The 18,874-nt window shown below is 41.7% G+C and overlaps 1 pseudogene; it reads left to right on the forward strand.

Annotated features, from left to right (window-relative positions):
* The first annotated feature begins 7,587 nt into the window (after positions 1 to 7,587).
* LOC125485818 lies at positions 7,588 to 7,706 on the forward strand (annotated as a pseudogene).
* The last annotated feature ends 11,168 nt before the right edge of the window (positions 7,707 to 18,874 follow it).

Raw genomic sequence — 18,874 nt, forward strand, 5'->3', positions numbered from 1 at the left:
CCATTTCTGAAGAAGGGTCCAGACCCGAAACGTCAGCTTTCCTGCTCCTCTGATGCTGCTTGGCCTGCTGTGTTCATCCAGCTCTACACCTTGTTATCTCAAAAAGTAACAATCTCTTGATAGATAAATATGGAAACAAATAATTATGATCTGAAAGTTATTGGAGAAAGAAGGTTGAAGGGTGGTATTGTTTGGGACCTGTATATTGAAGGGTATATGTTACTTAGGGGTGGCTCTGTTAATTAATGATGGCACTAGAATAACAGAAAAGAATGGCATAAGTTCAGGAAACCAGGATGTCAGAGTGGTTTGTGTAGAGATGAGAAATGATTTTGGCAAGAAGTCACATATGGGACTGGTGTACAGTTCCCTCAACAGTAACCACATGGTAGGATGGAATATAAAGGATGAATAATGGGCGCTTGTCAGAAAGGTTTAGTAATATTAATGATTTTAATCTACATGAGACTGGAAAAAGCAAATGAGCAAAGATAGCCTACCTGAGGAGTTCTTAGAATATCTTCAGGATAAGTTTCCAGACCACACTCTGAAGCCAATCAGAGAGCAGGCTGTACTGGACCTTGCATTGTGCAACAAGTTAGAACTAATCAATGGCCTCATAGCCAAGACACCGCTAGGTATCAGTGGTCATAATATGAATTTTACATTCAGTTTGAGGGAGAGAAGAACGGGTCTGAGACTAGTACTTTACATTTAAATATGAGCAATAATGAGTGCATAAGGGAGAGTGAACCTCTCATTAAAGTGAATGGGCGAATTAGACTAAAGGATTGGTCAATAGAGATGTGCTGGCAGACATTTAGGGATTAGTTCATAATACAAGAAACAAGTGTATTCCAATGAGAAAGAAAAATGCCAAGGTAAAGACCTTTTATTAACTGAAAAAGTTAAGATAATATCAAAGTTTAAAAAAAGGCATATAATTCTGTAAACATGGTAGTGGGTCAGAGAATTGGATAAAATACAAAGAATGATTGAAAGATTGATAAGGAGAGAAAAGTCAGAGCATGAGAGAAAGCTAGCCAGAAACTAATTTGTATGTTTGCATGTTCATGCATATGTTAATCAGTTGTCTTTTTTTTCTGGAGCTGTCATTTATCCCTAATACTGCTTCATCTTATCTTGATTAAATATATTTTTGAGATCTTCAGACACAATGAGCAGGAGCAGATGATCAATCTCAGTCTCAACTTTCTGTTTATGCTTGTGCTATCTCCCCCATGTCCCCACAAAAGGCAGAAGTTAAAATCTAACAAACCTTTTCAGCATCAGAGTAGTCCTTTTTGCTTCTGCTTTTTCAAAATTGAGTTTAAAGAACATGAATAACAAAGTCTGACACTTGTTCACATGAAACAGTGATTACTTGAACTAAACCTAAATTGTGAATTCCTATGGAAACAATTTTAATTGATTTGATCGGCAAGCATGAATGCAGGTCAGGAACAGGGAAAAGCCATGAGTAAGCATTGTTCGGAGTCCATTATGCAAATTTCTGTTTGATTGACGGGTTTGGGGGGCAGTGGATGCGATGTTTCTAGGGAACACTCTGGTAATCTAAATGGTGGCATTGTTGGTGTTAACAACATGTTATTCATCTAAAGGATGACTGTTTTCACCTGGAATCTAACGCTAATCAGGGTTAATGTTGAGATTTGATACACCCACTACAGTGAATTTCAAATAAGAAGGATGGACAAGCCATCACTTTGTTTTGTGGCTGGAAGATTAATGGAAAAATGTCAAGTTTGTCAATCAATTAGATTGTTCAGAATCCTCAATTTGCATAGAGTACATCGATACTCAGCTGTTACATGCTACACCGCTATACTATAAAAATATACATCTTGCAACCATGCGGAGATTCACCAACATCCCAGCTGTTACTCCTGCAAACCAAGGGGGTCAGTTAGCTCAGTTGGCTGGACAGCTGGCTCGCAATACAAGCAATACTCAATTCCCACACCGTCTGAGGTTACCATGAAAGTCTTGCCTTCTCAGCCTTGCTCCTTGCCTGAGGTGTGGTAACCTCTCAGTTAAACTAACACCAGTTGTCTCCCTCTGTCTTGGAAAGCAGCCTCATGGGACTTTGGTGACTTTACTTACTTATGCTGGAAGACAAATGATTATTCCCTCCATTTAGCTGCTGGGGAGGAGGCTTCTCCAAACTGCCATCAAAGGTACTGGAACTGTGATATTATATGCAGTTTACCAGAAAAAAAATCCTTTTAAATTGAGATGATGATGTATTGGTACAGTCAGATCCATTGCTGTTTGTTATTGATATGATAAACTCTTTGTATCAATTAATGCCAACACACTCTTTGCCTCTTCTATTTATCTCTTCTTGTTGCCCTCTCTCCTTTCTTTTTCATTCCCATTTCTTCTATTCGTTACCCTGTTCTTTTCTCTTTCCTTTAGCACACAGCAAGCGTCCGAAACACCAATGTCAACGTGATGAGATCATCTGTTTCCTAATGTTGATTAAGAAATAAATATTAGCCCAAGGCTTCAGGGACAACTCCACCACTCTCCTATAAAGTAGCGGCCGTGGGTCTTCTGCATCCCACAGACAGTAGGGGTGGTACTGTTGCTCAGTGGTTAGCACTGCTACCATAAAGCACGAGGGCCCTGGGTTCAATTCCACCCTCTACATGAGACTGTCTGTGTGGAGTTTGCACATTCTCCCTGTGTCTGTATGGATTTCCTCCGGGTGCTCCAGTTTCCTCCCACAGCCCAAAGATGTGCAGGTAGGGTGGATTGGCCATGGGAAATTGCCCGTACTGTCTAGAGATGTGCAGGTAGGGTGGATTGGCCATGCTAAATTGCCCGTACTGTCTAGAGATGTGCAGGTAGGGTGGATTGGCCATGGGAAATTGCACGTACTGTCTAGAGATGTGCAGGCTGGGTGGGTTAGCCATTGCTTGGTGTGGACTTGATAGGTTGAATAGTCTCTTTCTGCCCTGTAGGGATTCTATGACAGGGCAGACAGATGCTCTGTTTAACACCCATATAAGACTGGCAGCGGTCCCTCAGCTTTGTTTCTTGTTCTTGATTTCTGGAGTGGGAATCATGTCCCACAAGCTGCTGACTGGAAGGTAGGAGTTTCTCCTAGTAAGCCATAACCGATTGAAAGCTTTACAGCATATTTACTGAGGGAGCATCACACCTGAGCATAACACTGGTCTCAGATGAAAGGTACCCACACATCAGGATCTTTTACCAATTGAAAATTGAAAGAACAGCAGATGCAGGAAATCGAAAACAAAAACATAAATTGCTGGAAATTCTCAGCAGGTCTGGCAGCATCTGTGGACAGAAAGCAGAGTTAACATTTCAGGTCCTTCTTCAGATTTCTGCTTTTGTCCCTTGCCATTTGCTGTGCCATCTTTAACCTTGATATTAGCATTCCTCCAAAGTATAGTGATGGCCAGCAAAGCAGCACAGTCGAGGCATAGAACTTGCAACCTTCCAGTCTGTTTGGATAAGTATCACACCATCCACCACTGCCACTTACTGAGCTAGAGACAATCAGGAACGTTATTCCTCAGGCATGAAGTCATCACGATTTATTCTATGATCAGACCATCTATCCAATTCTGGAACACCGCCTCCTGCAAGTTCCCCTCCAAGCCACTCACTTGGAAATCCTGACTTGGAAATATATCATCATTCCTTCAGTGTTGCTCGGTCAAAATCCTGGAATTCCTTCGCTGCTGCACCAAATGGACTGCAGTGGTTCAAAAAGGCTCACCACTATCTTCTCAAGGAGCAACTAGGGATATATAACAAATGCCAACCCAGTCATGATGGCCCATATCCCAGGAATGAATAAAAGATTAGAAATTGTCAGTGAAGGGATTAAAGAAACAAAATACTCTGTTTATTTTGTAAGGAAAGTTGTGCATGAGTATATCATCATTTTTGCTTTATTCACTGAAGAACTGATGTGTCATCTGTATTTTAATCCAAGCCCACACTCTGCTCCTCAGTTCTGAAAGTAAGTTATTTATAAATTAATAAGCAGTCTTTTCATTCACCTTAATTTGGATCAAGTAGTATAATTCCCATTACACAAAGCACAATTTTATTATGCTTGAATTCTTTGTAATGACCTCATTTATTCCTCTGTTTGGTTCCCTATTAGCCATCTGTTAGTTTTGCTACAATATGGTTTTTGCAGTTATCCAGCTGAACCAAAGACATTTATCCCGAAAAGATTTTGGTGGAAGCACATTGGAAGTCATTTGTAACAATTAAGCGGCTATTTTGCTCTTGATGTCCTGACAGGTAAAAGGGATAGTAACGTGTCATGTAAATCTTTAAATTATAATGGCTGCTCCTAACATTTCCTAATGAAAATATTCACCGTTTTCTCCAAATGTACTCAAGCTTCCATGAATTAAAACTTGGATTTAATGTGACATTGGTCCCATGTAATCAAAACTGTCTTGTCAAAATGATTCTTTTTCAGTCAAAACAGAGATAGAAATTCCTTTGGAGGTAAAACAACGGAGTAAATTTTGAAAACTGAGTTTGAGCATTCAATTGTCGTCAAGGGCTTAAAGTCATTCACGACATAGATGGATGCCATTTGGCCCATTGGCTGTCTGCAAAGCAATCTAGTCAGTCCCTTTCCCCAGCTCAATCCTCATTAGACCCTTACAAGTTTATTTCCTTCAAGTGCCTGTCCAGCGTCCTTTTGAAATCCTTGATGGTTGTCACTGCCATCACTTCTCAGTGAGTTCCTGGTGATTACCATTTGCTGAGTAAAAAGGTTTGACCTCACATTCCTCACACCCCGACATCATGTCTTGCCCAAAATCTAAACTCGGTGTCCCATTGTCCTTGTACCAGCAGCTAGCGAGAACAATTTTCCATGCCTACCTGTTCCAAACCTGACACAATCTTCTACACAGAGATAGTAGGAAATGCCGATGCTGGAGAATCTGAGATAACAAGGTGTAGAGCTGGATGAACACAGCAGGCCAAACATATTAGAGGAGCAGGAAAGCTGACGTTTTGGGTCTGGACCCTTTTTCAGAAAATGGGAAAAGAAGAAGGGTCCAGACCCGAAACATCAGCTTTCCTGCTCCTCTGATGCTGCCTGGCCTGCTGTGTTCATCCAGCTCCACAACTTGTTATCTTACAATCTTCTACACATCTTCCTCTCAAGGACTTTCACATCTTTCCTAAAATGCAGCAACCAGAACTGGACTCTATTCGAGTTGGGGCTCCCCAAAGCCTTGTAAAGGCTCTGCATACTTTCCCCATGTTTGTCTTCACCTTTGTCTGGGATCTCAGGTGAACAAGGCTGAATAATATTCTGTCAGTTCTCGGATGTTTGTAGACATCCTCTGTAGGTGACAACACACACACACACACACAAGGCCCTGACATCATATCAGCTGTTTTCAGCACATTTTCATCCACCCTAGTCCTATTGTCAACATTTCTTTCTCCCCAGCTCATCATTATCCATCCCTTTGTCTGCCATCTCTGGGCTCCATCTCTGTCTATCATTTACTCCTTCACCCCCACTCCCTGTCTTCAGCAATATGTACTACCTTTCCCCAGCTACAATCTGTAGCTGGTTTTCTCCAGCAGTTTAAATAGAATGGCTCTGCTCACATGGTGGAATGTCTGGGTGAGATTGATGAGGGTGAAGGAGCTCCTTTGAGCACACTATTGCTGTTGTACCTACCAGATTGACAAGATCCTGTCAACTGTGGATCTTCTAGTTCTGAAGGCACCCTAGGCCACAGGGTAGGTACATTCAGCCAGAATCCACAGTTTGATCAGGACAACGCAGGCCGATACCCTAACTCAAGATGCTCAGCGTTAATTATTGTTACAATCACTGTGGTCACACTTGTTCTCGCACAGGGTCACAATCTTTACATCACATCTGTCCGGGACACTACCCCCTCCCTCCAGCAGGGGCGGAGTGATTCATGTAGATGTACAACATTGCCGGTTTCTTGTGCTTGCTGAGTTGAAAAGGTATAGAGACATCATCTGAAATTTTGCCCATGACAAGTGAATCAACAGCAATTTGAATCTCCATACTGCGTGTTTAATACCCAGCTCGGTCAACAGACAGGCTTTTTATGGTGTCTACAGCTTCCACTGGGACATTGTCCATGGAGTCAAACTCAAACTAGTGTTTCAACCATCTCTCCAACTGTTCAGTGTGTTGGCGATGACCCTCTGTCTTTGTTTTCAATGCAGCCATTTTGTTTGCAAATGGACCTGTTGCCTCTTTCTACCCTTCATTCATGCCCCTCACATTACTTGCGTCAAAGGAAACCTGAATATTTTGGCAGGGTTGTAGACAGTACCCATTGGGACACTGCCTAGCAGTCAGCTGGACTTTGAGTTGCTTAGAATGCATGCAAGGCCTTCTCTGTTGGATCTTTCTTGCAATTATTGAGGTCGGGCTACTTGGCTTCACTGACAGCTTCCTGAGTTCACCTGGGGTCAGTCAGCATTTCCCAGTCTTCCTTCCCACATATTGGGAGTGTGAAATTGGAGATACTGCTTTGATGCATGTTCCCCTTCACTTCGGCATTCATTGTGGGAACACTGGGGACCTTTGGTTCAATTGAGTTGAGGAATGGGTGTGTTTTCTGGGAAGGCTGTGTGGCTCAGGATTACATGAGGATACCCTTGAATGAAGAAAAAACAAATGTTGTATTCTCATCCGGGTACACTCCAGGATGTAATGTATATCATTGTCTGAGATGTGGCAACTGTGTGTGTCGTGAAAGCTGTTTGTAGAGTCATGTCTGGTGAGATTAAGGTTCATCTGGTGCCAATATCCTGATCTTGGATATATCCAGGACATCATGTGACATGGCTTGTTCTGAAAGAAGGTGTTCAATACACAGTGCAGCAAAGCTCATTCTCTGTCTATTTACATTTCTCTCTCCCAGGCTGTGATACTTGAGGCAGGAGGGCCATGTCCCACGGTGCATGCCCATTCTTGTGCTGAGGTACTCTAGGAGGGGGAGAAGTTCTGATTGAGGGATTTTGCTGTTGACTCCTCATGGGACTGATCTCTCACATCTACCAGGGAGCAGGGTGTTAGAGAATTGCATGAGGTTTAAGTGGCACTGACAGTGTAGGGAGTTAGAGGAGGAGCACACATTCTGAATCATTCGTAGGGAATTCAATCATCGAGAGCAATGGATTCCTTAATGTGAAGTCAAAACTTACTTCATGTTACATGAGGGTAAAAGGTATAATTCCTCAGCATATTGTGATGCCAATATATCTCATCAATAAGCCACATCTTTTATACATATACATGAAGTATCATCAATAACTTGATCAGGCTTGTGCTGACAGGGATGTAAACAGGATGTTTCTGTACTCACAGGCAGAATCTTGTGACCTTCCCCAGAGTGAGATTGGTGCCAGGGGCTATTTAATGAGGTGGTGGGGGTTACTGGTGGCAACCTTCTTGCCCCCTCCCTGTCTCCACACTGATCAAGTCAGGGGCAAGAAGGCATATGGATGGCACATGAACCCTGCCACAGACTGAATGAAGCTGTTTAGTGCACAGTAGCCTACGGCCATACTAGTCTGAAAATGCCTGATCTTGTCTGATCTCAGAAGCTAAGCAGACTCAGGCCTAGTTAGTACTTGGATGGGAGGCTGACTGGGAACACCAGGTGCAGTAGGCTTTAAAATGGGACACGGTGGCTCAGTGGTTAGCACTGCTGCCTCACAGTGCCAGGGACCTGGGTTCGATTCCACCCTCGGGCAAACTCTCTGTGTGGAGCTTGTGTGTTCTCCCCATGTCTGTGTGGGTTTCCTCCAGGTGCTCTGGTTTCGTCCCACAGTCCAAAGATGTGCAGGTTAGGTGGCTTGGCCATGCTAAATTGCCTGTAGTGTTCAGGGATGATTTAGGTTAGGGGGATAGGTCTGGGTGGGATGTTCTAAGGGTCAGTGTGGACTTGTTGGGCCAAGGGGCCTGTTGGGATTCTATGAAATGCTGTCTTAAGGGCTGCACTCCCACCACCAGGGAGTATTTACCCAGCAATGGGCAGGGGGCATGCCATGCATGGAGTATGACAAGTAAAACCCTCAGGCAAGGGTGTCCCTCAAGACAAAGGCATATCAGGGTCAGAGTGAGGAACCTGATTTTGCAAAGAGGGAGGGGGACCCAGGTACTGAGCTTATATCACCACCATGCTTCCCTGATGACATGACCTCCCACTCCTGCCGTCGGAAACCTGGCCTGGGGTCCAGCAATGGCTACGGTTTTTATTTCTCCTTTTGGACATTGAAGGTAATTGTAAACCCTTCTACCTCTGTTCCTGTTGGGAGTGGATAATTCAGCATGGCCCAGTGATTAAATCAAGGACTTAATGGATTGTATAGTTCAACTGGACACCTCAAAATCTCCATCCTGAAACACTGGAGTCATCCACTTTTAAAATGAGAGTAATTTTTTTTTCTTTCTAATATTCAAATAATCAGTATGAAGCATGGGCACTTATAGCATGTATGTAGATGGAAAACACATCTGGTTAATGAAGGGCTAAGTAAATAATAATCTATGACCTGGTACTGAAACAAAAATAACAGAAGCAGCCAGATTATTATGAAAAATCCTCCCTGGTCACTTAATGTTGTTCAGAAACAGCATATGACAGGTGTGGCCCATGTGAGCTCTCACCATGTAGCTGGATACATGATGTTTGCAGTGACTAGGAACAGGTATTCATTGCTGCCTTTGCAGCATTGCACACACCCAAGGAATTGTTGCTTTAAAATAAATAAGAGAAAGCAGTTACTTTAACATCTGAAGTGTGCAGTAAGGTGCTGATGTCATGTAGGTCTAATTTCTCAGGCTGGTTCTCCCAAGTATTGAGCATTGAGGAGGAAGATGCAGTGAGATTGTTTGCAGAATAATCTGATTCATATTTATTGAAGGTAACACTGAGCTTTCATTTGGCCATAAAACCACACAGATGTCAGCAGCACTGAATAACTTATGTTGTGTGAAATTAACAGCTGCAGTAAACCTGTCATGTGAGAATTGTCAGGATGCTTAGTATCACCCTCCCTTCATGAAGATGCACAGGAGACATCATGAACAACAGTGTTGGTGCATTTGAACGGTCAGGCTAATAGTGCTCATTACAGGAAGCAGTATAACATTAATAAGTCATGCAATATGCTAATTGAGGATTCTTTTTGCATATGTTACTCTATCAATTCTTGTTATTCTGGAGATCTTTTCTGGCAAGTGGCCTGAAACATTACATTCTACATTTGGAGCTGGTTGATGCAAGACACTTGCTTTAACAACAGCTTAAAACATATGTTTAACATTATCATTTTTTACCATTGCAGACATACCAAGGTTATTGTTGTTTTAGATTACAGTCATACAAAACTGCTAGAAGTGGCTGAGGAATATTAAGATTAATGGGGTTATCATCTACAATTCACCCTAGTCAATACAGCATCTGGTGGTACAATGGATAATGTTCTTGTCTCTTAGCTAGATGTTCCAGGTTCAAGTCCCAGTTCAAGATTTGTTGGCCAGAGAAGGAACTTTTGTGATGGATCTTGATAAGCAATTGCCAACATTCTGTCAAAGGGAAAAGAAGGTGAGTGTGTATGGATACAATCCAAACATGGCTATTTTTCTCTGTACAGACTTCCCCACTTGTGGGAATTGTAGGCTCAGCCAGCATTGAGGAAGCAATGGCCTAGCGGTATTATTGCTGGACTACTAATCCAGAAACTCAGATAATGTTTTGGGGACCTGGGTTTGAATCCCACCATGCAGATGGTGGAATGTTAATTCAAGTAAGAGTCTGGAATTAAGAGTCTAATGACGACCATGGAACCATTTTTGTTTATTGTAAAAACCCATCTGGTTCCCTAATGTCCTTTCGGGCAGGAAACTGCCATCCTTACCTGGTCTGGCCTACATGTGACTCCAGACCCACAGCAATGTGGTTGACTCTTAACTGGCCTCTGGGCTTTATGGATAGGCAACAAATTCTGGCCTAGCCAGATATGCCCACATCATGCTGTGGGTTGACCCACAATGCCATTAGGGAGGGAATTCCAGGATTTTGACCCAGCGACACTGAAGGACCTGTGATATATTTCCAAGTCAGATGGTGAGTGGCTTGGAGAGGATCTTGCTGGGGGGTGGTGATCCCATGTATCTGCTGCCTTTGCCCTTCTAGATGGAAGTGGTCAAGGGTTTGGAAAGTGCTGGCTAAGGGTCTCTGGCAAATTTCTGCAGTGCAACTTGTAGAAGTGCATCTGCTGCTACTGGTGGGGGAGGGAGTGGATGTTGTGGATGTAGTGCCAGTCAAGTGAGTTGCTTTGTCCTGGAGGGTGTCAAGCTTCTTGAGTGATGTTGGAGTTGCATCCATCCAGGCAAGTGGAGAGTATTCCATCACACTCCTGACTTGTGCCTTGTAGATGGTGGACAGTCTTTGAGGAGTCAGGAGGTGAGTTACTCACCATAGTATTCCCAGCTTCTGCTATGCCAAGGGATGGTCTCGACCAATCTGAGGGCCCCAGAAGACTTTGACTGCTGTTCACAATATCTTCATAATTACTACCTGCTTAGAACATCACTTGGGTTCAAAGCAACTTTTTGCTTTGGAGGTGAAGCTCAGTCGAGTTGTAGCTCATTCTCCTTGCTGCTATGCTTCAATATATTTCAGATATCACAGCCAGGTCTGCATTCTCTGCGCCTAACAGTGACCACTATTAGTGCTGCTTGCGAGAAAGACTGCAATCTCCGCCAAACTGTCTCTGTTCTGCACCTTGAGATCTTCCTCCTCTGCTGAGGTACATTTTCACTCTCTTCTGATCTACCGCTGATCTGCTGTTGCTGTTTGTATCTAGCTTCGGATCGTTGTTACTATGGAACGCTGTTTGCCACTTTCTGCTTGATTCCCACAAACATTCATCTCCAAATCCTTCTGAACTCATCTCCTGTCTGGATCGGGAGTAGATGGCTCCTACAGTTTGATCTGCTAGATAGTGCTGATATTGAATACTGTCAAAATGGGAGACACTGTAAGGCATTAATAGCCACAAATCTAGCCACACATAAATGTTGGTAAAGGATGAAACATAAAATATCTTAAAGGACAGATAAATAAACTAAAAGGTATTTTTCACCAAGACTTGCATTCATTCTCTGTATTAATAATATTGCAGTGTCATGAGTGTCCCTTAACCCAATAATGTTTAAAGATGTAACCCTTCAAATGTTTAAAGTAATGTCTACCAAATGTTGAGTATTTTAAATTTTATCTTCAGTGGATGATAGATTTGGAATTTTTAATAACTTTTTTCCATTTTAAACCTCTCCGCTTCTGCAGGAGTCAGTTCATTTTGGGCTCGACCCCACAGGTCCATGGTGAGGAGCAAGGGCCTAGTTCTTCACCCCTCTCATGCGTGTGTGTCTGCTTCAACTTCAGCGAAAGGAAATTACACATCAACAGCTGGCATCATCAATTTAACCCATTTCACTGCATTCAACATGGTCCAAGGGGATGAAAATGTAACCCTTCCTGGTCCACATGGCTCATATCATGGACATTGCTGCTTTGTATGGGACTGGATAGTGTGTTTACAAAATATAAAGACTTACTTTCATATTCCACATACGGTCTCCAAGTGCTTTTGAGTTGTAGCTGCTATGATAATGAAAAAAGACACAGCAGGGCAAAAAGCAATGTGAACAATGGCCAGTATTTTGCTGTTACAATATTGGTTGAGGGGTAAATGGTGGGCAGGATATTGTGGAAAATGCTTCTGCCTTTCTCTTAGATAGTGTAATGGAATTTATTATGCCCATCTGAAGTGGGGCCTTTGTTTAACACCTCATTTAAAGGTAGCACCTTTGACAGTGTAGAACTCACTCAGTACTGCACCGGAGCGCATGAAACATTAGCGAATTTTAATCATTTGATTTGGTTTGGTTTTAAAGAGCAGTTTGTGGTAGAGCCCGCTTGAGAACAGGCAGTTCTGGATGTGGTGATGTGTAATGAGGTAGACTTGATTAGGAACTGAAGGTGAAGGAATCCCTAGGGAGCAGTGACCATAATATGATAGAATCCACCCTGCAGTTTGAGATGGAGAAGTGAGAATCAGATGTAATGGTATTACAATTGAGTAAAGGTAACTACAAAGACATGAGGGAGGAGCTGGCTGGTTGAGTGGAAGGGAAGCTTAGCAGGACAGATGGTGGAGCAGCAATGGCAGGAATTTTTGGGGTTAATTCGGGAATCACAGCAGAAATTCATCCCAAGGAAGAAGAAACATCCTGAGGGAAGGAACAGGCAACTATGGCTGACAAGGGATGTCAGGGACAGTATTAAAGCAAAAGAGAAAGTATACGATGTGATGAAGCTTAATTTGAAGCCAGAGGATTGGAAAGTCTTTAAAAACCAGCACAGGACAATTAAAAAGCAATAGGGGGGACAAGATGAAATTTGAGAGTAAGCTGGCTAGTAATATAAAAATAGTTGCAAAGACTTTTTTTAGTATATTAAAGGGTGAAAGAGAGGCAAGAGTGGACATTGGATTAATGGAAAATGAGGCTGGAGATGTGGTAATGGGACACAGGCATCTGATTTTTCTTCACAGATGCTGCCAGACCTGCTGAGCTTTTCCAACAACTTCTGTTTTTGCCTCCATTTACCAGATCCATCAGAGATTGAATACACATCCAGACAGATAATACTTGATTACACCATGCAGCTAGTCATCCAAAAATATATGCAGTGTTTTTTCCTGGGAAACTGATTGCCTGGGAACTCTGCCCAATGCTGTTAGAAGCTTGCTTTAAACAACTTTGGCAAAGACTGAGAATGTTTGTTGGTTGCTAGCCAAGTGTCAAACCATGTGGTCAGACATCAGGATTCAGCTCATGTTCTTTAGGTAGTTAAGAATCTGTTACAATATGGAATAAAGATATGTTGTATAACTCAAGTTACCAGGAAGTAGTATGGTTTAAATCAAAACTGTTATTTATAATGAATCACCATTTTCAGATTTATCTGTGTTAACATAACTAGTTTGAATTGTTTTGTTTCCAGAAAGATTACAAAGAACGATCACTCATTTGAGCAGAAGGATGAGAGCTGCGTACATGATTAGCACATGATGTATCTGTAAATTCGGTGATACAATCTGTTCTTGTGGGGTTAGGTGTTGTTGCGATTAATCATAGGTTTTTCAGAAGTAATTCTTTTAAAAATGCAAGCCATGGGACCCAAAAGTTGGAAATAATAGAAATATATTTCCAAATTACATAGCTTTAATCTGTATGATCATTATCACGTCAAATTGCACAAGAGAAATGGCCTTGTGGAGTGCAATAGTTCTTGTCTTTATTTTAAAAAATCATTCATGGGATGAGGGCATCGCTTGCTAGGGCAGCAGTTATTGCCCATCCAAAAGGCAGTTAAAAGTCAACCATTTTGCTGTTGCTCTGGAGTCACATTAAGGATGGCAGTTTCTTTCCCTAAAGGACATTTATGAACCAGATGGGCTTTTCCAACTATCGACAATGGATTCACGGTCATCAGTGGATTCTTAATTCCAGATTTTTATTGAATTCAAATTCCACTGTCTGCCATGGTGTGATTTGAACCTGGGTCCCCAGAACATTCCCTGGGTCTCTGGATTGACAGTTATTGAATCAAAGGATGGTTACTGCACAGAAGAAGTCCATTGGCCCATTGTATTTCTGCCAGCTCATTGCAAGAGCACTTCAGCTAGTTTCACTCCCCTGCCTTTTCCCTGTATGCCTGTTAATCTTTTCTTTTGCATAATTAGTATAATTATCCAGGTCCCTTCTGAAAGCCATGACTAAATCTGGCCTTATCACATTTTGGCTTTTCGTTTATTTTAAACCCTAAGGAGTTGCTGCATTAAAAAATGCTCTTCTTTATGTTGTGTTTGGTATCTTTCCTGTTCACCTTAAATCTGTGCTCTCTGGTTCTCAATCTGTGCACCCATGGGAACTGTTACTTGCTATGTGTCCAGACCCTCCTGATTGTGAACATCTCCATCAAATCTCCACTAACCTTCTCTTCTCTCGGAAGAACAGCCCCTGCCCTTACCAATCTATCCAGTTCACCCCATACATGGAAACATTCTCATCAGTAGTTTCTGTACATGTTGGGAGAGTTAATTTGCAAACACATTAATCCATATGCCAGGGTGCTGTAAAAAACGATATCAAATACTCCTGCTCTTCAGAATTTATTTCTGTTCCTTGTCAATACATAACACTTCATATCACAATTGGGAAAAGGCTCTTGTGATGCAATGGTAGTATCTCTATCACTGGGCCAGAAAGTGTGAGTTCAAGTCCCATCTGTCCTGGATACATGACACAACACATTGAAACAGGTTGATTAAAAATATCCATACAGCCGGGACCCAATTGCTAATTAGCAAAACAAAACCAACTGACAGATTGGTCTACTTGAAACCCTAATAGTTTACATCTGAGCTTGGGTCTGAATTGCTATTGGGATTCGCCAAAGGGGGAATTGCCTTCAAGGAGAGTGTCAAAGAACTTTCACTTATACAGTTCCATTCATTTTCTCAATACATCCCAAAGTGGTTTACTGCAAAGAAATACTCTTGAAATATAGTCATCATTTCAACACAAAAATACAGCAGCCAGTTTGTACACAGCAAGGTCCCAGAAGCAATTAACAAGGCAATGACCTGCTTGGTGTTGGCTCAGGAATAAATATTGGCTAAAATACCAGGAGGACTCTTTTACTGTTCTGCAACCAATGTCATGGAATCTCTCATATCCACCTAAAGGATGAGTTTAACATTTCATCATTTACTGAGTTGCCTGTGAACAGTTCTAGCCCTAGACATAACGAGGTGTAGAGCTGGATGAACACAGCAGGCGAAGCAGCATACTTGGCCAGGCTTCCTGCTCCTCTGATGCTGCTTGGCCAGCCTTCCTGCTCCTCTGATGCTGCTTGGCCTGCTGTGTTCAGCCAGCTCTACACCTTGTTATCTCAGATTCTCCAGCATCTGCAGTTCCTACTGTCTCTGAAACTAGTTCTAGCCCTAGTCCTCCTTCACTGGGAACAGAAATTGGCCCAGATGTCCATTTGTGAATTTCACTGGAATCCTTCATTATTATGCTTTATCTTCTGTCAATAGCACTGCTGAGAGTTGATTGGCTCTGGTGGGTGGAGTGCTGGTATAGAATTATAATTATAGAATCCCTACAGTGTAGAAGCAGGCCATTCAGCCCATCAAGATCACACTAACCCTCTGAAGATCATCCCATTAGATCCATTCCCCCCACCCCATTCCTGTAACCCTGCATTTCCCATGGGTAATCCACCCAGTCTGCACATTCCTGGACACTATGGGCAATTTAGCATGGTCAATCCATCTAACCTGCACACCTTTGAATTGTGGGAGGAAACTGGAGAAACTAGAGAAAACCCATGCAGATATGGGGAGAACATACAAACTCCACACAGACAATCACCTGAGGGTGGAATTGAACTCAGGTCCCTGGTGCTGTGAAGCAACAGTGTTAACCACTGAACCACCATGCTGCCCCATTTTTTAGATGAATTACTTCAAACTTCATTACAGGAGGTGATGGCCTAGTGGTATTATTGCTGGACAGTTAATCTAGTGTTTAACGTCCTGGGGATCTGGGTTCAAATCCTGCCACGGCAGATGGTGGAATTTGAATTCAATAAAATATCTGGAATTAAGAATCTAATGATAACTGTGAATACATTGTTGATTGTCCGAAAAACCCATTTGGTTCACTAATGTCCTTTAGGGAAGGAAACTGCCATCCTTACCTGGTCTGGCCTACATGTGACTCCAGACCCACAGCAATGTGGTTGACTCTTGACTGTCCTCTGGGCAATTAGGGATGGGCAATAAATGCTGCCTAGCCAGCGACACCCTCATTCCATGAATGAATAAAGGATACATCTCTGCATTCAGTTTCATCTGTCACACATCCAACCATTCTAAATCCTTTTTCACTTTAATACTATCCTCTTCACAGTTTACATCTCTGAACTGTGAAATTATCAAAGCATATTGAGAATTGAACTGTGAAGTAGAGGAGAGAATGATGCTAACAGTGTGGGCTCGGTTCTGACAGTTTCGAAGGGCTGCCACCTTGCCTTGCCCCGTGCTTGATGTTGAATGATGCCCCTTAAGCTCTGTTTCCATTTTCTGTCTCTCCAATAGACAGAGATGCCTGTGGCCCCCCATGGACTATAACTAATTACTCCATCAACATCGTTCATCCGTTAGCTGTTGGGGGTTCTAACGGTGTGGAAATTGGTTCCTGTCCTTGTTTGTTTGACAGCAATGATTAAAGTAACCCATTAGTTGCAATGTACTTTGGGACAACTTCAGGACATATTAAGGTATGATAGAAATGTGAGTTTCTCCTAACTCCCAAACAATCATTAAGTGGCTACTAACTGTATCTAAACATATCTAATGGTTTTCCCAGAAGGAATATGAAAGGCAAATCAAACCTTTTTCTAATCATTTTTATATTGCTTAGCTGTAGGGGAAGTTTAGTTATTAAAAGTACTCCTTTGCAGTCACCTTAACTTGTAATAATCTAAGTAGACTTGTATATTATCATGCCTGTAATGCATATTTACTTTTGCTATGACATTTGGTTTTTGCTTCCAATATCTAGTGGCAAATTCAATAATTACAGTTTTTCACAGTAGAATTCCCAATATACCACTAAATTACTGAGTTCTGGATTGTTTGTAGGAGCTTCAATGTTGCCTGATTAAAGTTGTGTCAAGGGTTGAACTGAAAATAGACTCATATTCAAGGTTCAAAAAAAAAGCTCAGGTATAAAACAAATGAATGCTTTTGTTAAAAACCTCCTTCCAAAAATTAGGAAATCATCAAGTATATTTAAATGCTGTCTGAGTTGCTGAATGTAATGAGTTTAAATTTTGATATTCATTTTTCGACATGTGGTATTCAATTTTTTTTAGACTATCCAGCTCTCAGCATTATAGTTGAATTTAGCAAGAGAAACATACATTTTTGAGCTGGTTTGAATCTGTCAGTATTCAGGATTTGAAGAGATAATAAACTGCTATAATTAGAATTAACAAGCTAATTTCTTCAGGGCTTTTGTTATCTTGTAATTCATTTTGTTCCAGCAAGGCTGCATTTAGTACTAAGTGTCATCCTGGTTTTCGATTGTTGTGCCTGAGAGATATGAGAGTTCAAATCCCAGTCTGTCACTTGAGCACATGGAGACAGCATCACCTCACCATATGAAATGGGCCAATTCCAATTTCCAGAATCCCAGATGTGGATAAGAAACAGCAGTAGGTGTTCTCATTAAGGTTAAATGTTTTGCAATTCTGTACCATTGTGCTACATAACCTCTGAGCAAGGATTTTTAAAAATTCATTCATGGGACGAGAGTGTCGCTAGCTAGGTCAGCATTTATTGCCCATCCCAAAGGACAGTTAAGAGTCAACCACATTGCTGTGGGTCTGGAGTCACACATAGGCCAGACCAGGTAAGAATGGCAGTTTCCCTCCCTAAAGGACATTAGTGAACCAGATGGGTTTTTCCAACAATTGACTATAGCTTTGTGGTCAACATTAGATTCTTAATTCCAAATTTTTTTTTAAAGTTTATTTTCATGGATCTCATCCTGTTCAGCCAATAGATAACATTTATGAAGTGTCTTTTTGAACGTTCCCAAAATCTTACTATTAGTTTACTTTGAAAGTAAACTTTGAACTTTCACTGCAGACGGCAATCTTTGTTAATTTAATAAATGGTTGCTTGGATTTCATGACAAATAGGAACATTTGAGAATTTAGTGAGTTTGGACTTTGTTTTTAGGTGTATTTTGCACATATATTGACAGTAGTTTCAGCAAAAGGTTTCAGTGCTTTGTAATCAATAGCTTCCCACTCTTGGCACTTATTTTAATACAAAGAGGAATCAAAAATATTTCAGTGCATCAAGAAATTTTAAACAAATGTGAATTTTGTTCTCCATACTCCTGACAATAATGTTACCCTCAACTTAGTTGAATCTCAATTGCTGCATATTTGTACAGTGGGCACTTTGCATTCTCCACATCTTCTGGCCTGTTTGATCTAATTGAGTTGGTTAGCTCAGTTAGCTGGACAGTTGATTTGCAAGGCACATTGACGCCAACAACACATATTCACTTCACACACCACAGAGGTTTCCTTGAAGGATATTCCATCTCAGCCTCTCCCCTCACTTGAGGTGTGGTGACCCTCAGGTTAAACCACCAACAGCTGTCTCTCTGTCTCTCACTCTTTAATGGTCTGGGATGACTATGACGACTTTTCCTGTTTGGTCATTGTTTGAAGCTGCCAATGGTAAGTTGGCTGTTTTCAGTTAAGTGCAGTTGTGGTTCTGTATTCATGATCTTTGAGAATGAAGGTAGAACTGTCCAAACAAATTTAACACTCTTCCCACAAAAATGATTCAAAATGCTTACAAACAGATGATATAATGATTTAAGAGGAATCCAAATTTTATGACCCACAATCATGAATATTGGAAATGTCACAGACCGGTTCTGTTCTCTTACACACCAAGTCAACACAAGGTCTGCTTTGCTTTTATTTAATCATAGGACCTGGGCATCACTGGCTCCTCTAGCATTTGTTGCCCATCCCTAATTGCCCAGAGGGCAGATAAGAATCAATCATATTGCTGTGGGTCTGGAGTCACAGGTAGTCACAGGTAGAGGATAAGGACGACAGTTTCCTTTCCAAAAGGGCATTAGTGAACCAAATAGGCTTTTACA

The sequence above is a fragment of the Rhincodon typus genome, chromosome 22 (genome assembly GCF_021869965.1).
Source record: "Rhincodon typus isolate 14 chromosome 22, sRhiTyp1.1, whole genome shotgun sequence".
NCBI classification, from domain to species: Eukaryota; Metazoa; Chordata; class Chondrichthyes; order Orectolobiformes; family Rhincodontidae; genus Rhincodon; species Rhincodon typus.